We start from the raw sequence: 5,000 nt of genomic DNA, 5'->3' as shown, positions 1-5,000 counted from the left end.
ACGGAAGAGTAGATAGAATTTCAATTTTCTTTTTTTTTTCATTTCGACGCTAAGAATCATACGCTTGATCGAACGAGAGAGACAGAGAGAAAGACATGCAATCTAGAATCGTTTGAATTTCACTTGAGAAACGCAACTATATAACGAGACATAACTCTCTAATAAAAACACGCGATAATTATTTATTATTTATTTATTTATTTATTTATTTATTGTTAATGCCGCGCGAACCTGGTAGAGAAAGTATACGAATATCGCGTCACGACGACGTACGATCCACCGAGACCACCGCGGACGTACTTATCCAAGCGTGTGTCTGTATACTCGAAGAATTTCAAAGTTCCAGCGGCGTATTGCTTTCATTTTGTAGCGGCGTATTGCTTTCAGCTCCAGCGGCGTATTGCTTTCGATCCCAGCGGCGTATTGCTTTCGACTGTAGCGGCGTATTGCTTTCGATCCCAGCGGCGTATTGCTTTCGTCTGTAGCGGCGTATTGCTTTCAGCTCCAGCGGCGTATTGCTTTCGTCTGCAGCGGCGTATTGCTTTCAGTTCCGGCGGCGTATTGCTTTCGCCTGCAGCGGCGTATTGCTTTCGTCTGCAGCGGCGTATTGCTTCTACTTACAGCGGCGTATTGCCTTATTCACAGCGGCGTGTTGCTTCTACTTACAGCGGCGTATTGCCTTATTCACAGCGGCGTGTTGCTTCTACTTACAGCGGCGTATTGCCTTATTCACAGCGGCGTGTTGCTTCTACTTACAGCGGCGTATTGCCTTATTTACAGCGGCGTGTTGCTTCTATTCACAGCGGCGTATTGCCTTATTCACAGCGGCGTGTTGCTTTTACTTACAGCGGCGTATTGCCTCTATTTACAGCGGCGTATTGCCTCTATTTACAGCGGCGTATTGCCTCTATTTACAGCGGCGTATTGCCTCTATTTACAGCGGCGTATTGCCTTGTTTACAGCGGCGTATTGCCTTATTTACAGCAGCGTACTGCTTTCAGTTACAGCGGCCCATTTCCAGAGTTCCAGCGGCGTATACCTTCATGTTGTAGCGCCGTACTGCTTCATCTTCTAGCAGCGTATTGCCGGAGTTCTAGCAGCATATTCCTTATATTATTAGAACAATGTAGCTGAAATAACCAATTATCCCATACGAATGCCACCTGAAAATAATACATGTGATTTAAAAGTAAAAAATTAAAATATAAATTTTTTATTTTATTAATAAGATACGAATAATACAATATGAACATAGTGTATTATTTCAAACAATTACATGTTGTTTTATTGACAATTAAATGGCCCAAAACCGGCATCTCAATATCCGCACAAATCCACAGACATGGTTTGAACGAAAAAAAAGGTAGGGACAGAGGGAAACTCGTTAATCCAAACACGCGCATCGCAAACATATCCGGGGACGATCTAGCTAACAGTACAGACCAAAACTGACTCCCGCCGTTTACCCGCACGACCGATAGAACACGATTAGTACACGTCGAAATATAACTCGGAAAATTATTTCTCAATAACTCGATAAATACTCATGCTAACACTTTCATACTTGATATTTGTCTTCCAAATGCTTTACCACACGATGATCTAATATTTATAATTGTCCGAGTAAGCCGGAAAGATAAGTTTACTCTTGGCGGTCGGAGCAATATTTCACAAAAACTGGAGCAATACGCGTCCGAGAGCATTGAAACTCGAGAAATATTGATGACAAGCGGTATCGTGCGTGGATATAACGATTAAACTCGTGCGAGAGCTCGGGGAGAAAAGTTTACTCTTGGCGGTTGGACTTAGAAAAATTTCGCTCGAGCTCCTTCGCACGGCGATCCGACCCGCCTCGGCGCGCGAACGATTCGTTCGAGCGGCCGAGCAAGCGATGCGCTCCGAACATTATTCTCAGTTTATTCGATAAATACTCATCCGAGCGCTTTCATACTTGATATTTGTCTTCGAAATGCTTTACCACACGATGATCTAATATTTATAATGGTCTGGGAACGCTAGGAAAAAAGTTTACTCTTGGCGGTTGGACTTAGAAAAATTTCGCTCGGTCGGAGTTGCTCGCAATGCGCCCGGAACATTATTCTGAGTTTATTCGATAAATATTCATCCTAAAGCTTTGATACTTGATATTTATTGTTAGAATGCGTTATTATACAATGATCTAATATTTATAATGGTCTGGGAACGCTAGGAAAAAAGTTTACTCTTGGCGGTTGGACTTAGAAAAATTTCGCTCGGTCGGAGTTGCTCGCAATGCGCCCGGAACATTATTCTGAGTTTATTCGATAAATATTCATCCTAAAGCTTTGATACTTGATATTTATTGTTAGAATGCGTTATTATACAATGATCTAATATTTATAATGGTCTGGGAACGCTAGGAAAAAAGTTTACTCTTGGCGGTTGGACTTAGAAAAATTTCGCTCGGTCGGAGTTGCTCGCAATGCGCCCGGAACATTATTCTGAGTTTATTCGATAAATATTCATCCTAGAGCTTTGATACTTGATATTTATTGTTAGAATGCGTTATTATACAATGATCTAATATTTATAATGGTCTGGGAACGCTAGGAAAAAAGTTTACTCTTGGCGGTTGGACTTAGAAAAATTTCGCTCGGTCGGAGTTGCTCGCAATGCGCCCGGAACATTATTCTGAGTTTATTCGATAAATATTCATCCTAAAGCTTTGATACTTGATATTTATTGTTAGAATGCGTTATTATACAATGATCTAATATTTATAATGGTCTGGGAACGCTAGGAAAAAAGTTTACTCTTGGCGGTTGGACTTAGAAAAATTTCGCTCGGTCGGAGTTGCTCGCAATGCGCCCGGAACATTATTCTGAGTTTATTCGATAAATATTCATCCTAAAGCTTTGATACTTGATATTTATTGTTAGAATGCGTTATTATACAATGATCTAATATTTATAATGGTCTGGGAACGCTAGGAAAAAAGTTTACTCTTGGCGGTTGGACTTAGAAAAATTTCGCTTCGGTCGGAGTTGCTCGCAATGCGCCCGGAACATTATTCTGAGTTTATTCGATAAATATTCATCCTAGAGCTTTGATACTTGATATTTATTGTTAGAATGCGTTATTATACAATGATCTAATATTTATAATGGTCTGGGAACGCTAGGAAAAAAGTTTACTCTTGGCGGTTGGACTTAGAAAAATTTCGCTCGGTCGGAGTTGCTCGCAATGCGCCCGGAACATTATTCTGTGTTTATTCGATAAATATTCATCCTAAAGCTTTGATACTTGATATTTATTGTTAGAATGCGTTATTATACAATGATCTAATATTTATAATGGTCTGGGAACGCTAGGAAAAAAGTTTACTCTTGGCGGTTGGACTTAGAAAAATTTCGCTCGGTCGGAGTTGCTCGCAATGCGCCCGGAACATTATTCTGAGTTTATTCGATAAATATTCATCCTAAAGCTTTGATACTTGATGTTTATTGTTAGAATGCGTTATTATACAATGATCTAATATTTATAATGGTCTGGGAACGCTAGGAAAAAAGTTTACTCTTGGCGGTTGGACTTAGAAAAATTTCGCTCGGTCGGAGTTGCTCGCAATGCGCCCGGAACATTATTCTGAGTTTATTCGATAAATATTCATCCTAAAGCTTTGATACTTGATATTTATTGTTAGAATGCGTTATTATACAATGATCTAATATTTATAATGGTCTGGGAACGCTAGGAAAAAAGTTTACTCTTGGCGGTTGGACTTAGAAAAATTTCGCTCGGTCGGAGTTGCTCGCAATGCGCCCGGAACATTATTCTGAGTTTATTCGATAAATATTCATCCTAAAGCTTTGATACTTGATATTTATTGTTAGAATGCGTTATTATACAATGATCTAATATTTATAATGGTCTGGGAACGCTAGGAAAAAAGTTTACTCTTGGCGGTTGGACTTAGAAAAATTTCGCTCGGTCGGAGTTGCTCGCAATGCGCCCGGAACATTATTCTGAGTTTATTCGATAAATATTCATCCTAAAGCTTTGATACTTGATATTTATTGTTAGAATGCGTTATTATACAATGATCTAATATTTATAATGGTCTGGGAACGCTAGGAAAAAAGTTTACTCTTGGCGGTTGGACTTAGAAAAATTTCGCTCGGTCGGAGTTGCTCGCAATGCGCCCGGAACATTATTCTGAGTTTATTCGATAAATATTCATCCTAGAGCTTTGATACTTGATATTTATTGTTAGAATGCGTTATTATACAATGATCTAATATTTATAATGGTCTGGGAACGCTAGGAAAAAAGTTTACTCTTGGCGGTTGGACTTAGAAAAATTTCGCTCGGTCGGAGTTGCTCGCAATGCGCCCGGAACATTATTCTGAGTTTATTCGATAAATATTCATCCTAAAGCTTTGATACTTGATATTTATTGTTAGAATGCGTTATTATACAATGATCTAATATTTATAATGGTCTGGGAACGCTAGGAAAAAAGTTTACTCTTGGCGGTTGGACTTAGAAAAATTTCGCTCGGTCGGAGTTGCTCGCAATGCGCCCGGAACATTATTCTGAGTTTATTCGATAAATATTCATCCTAAAGCTTTGATACTTGATATTTATTGTTAGAATGCGTTATTATACAATGATCTAATATTTATAATGGTCTGGGAACGCTAGGAAAAAAGTTTACTCTTGGCGGTTGGACTTAGAAAAATTTCGCTTCGGTCGGAGTTGCTCGCAATGCGCCCGGAACATTATTCTGAGTTTATTCGATAAATATTCATCCTAGAGCTTTGATACTTGATATTTATTGTTAGAATGCGTTATTATACAATGATCTAATATTTATAATGGTCTGGGAACGCTAGGAAAAAAGTTTACTCTTGGCGGTTGGACTTAGAAAAATTTCGCTCGGTCGGAGTTGCTCGCAATGCGCCCGGAACATTATTCTGTGTTTATTCGATAAATATTCATCCTAGAGCTTTGATACTTGATAT

Source organism: Lasioglossum baleicum, unplaced genomic scaffold, assembly GCF_051020765.1.
Source record: "Lasioglossum baleicum unplaced genomic scaffold, iyLasBale1 scaffold0028, whole genome shotgun sequence".
Taxonomy (NCBI): domain Eukaryota; kingdom Metazoa; phylum Arthropoda; class Insecta; order Hymenoptera; family Halictidae; genus Lasioglossum; species Lasioglossum baleicum.
Note: the sequence above shows the minus strand (reverse complement) of the source record.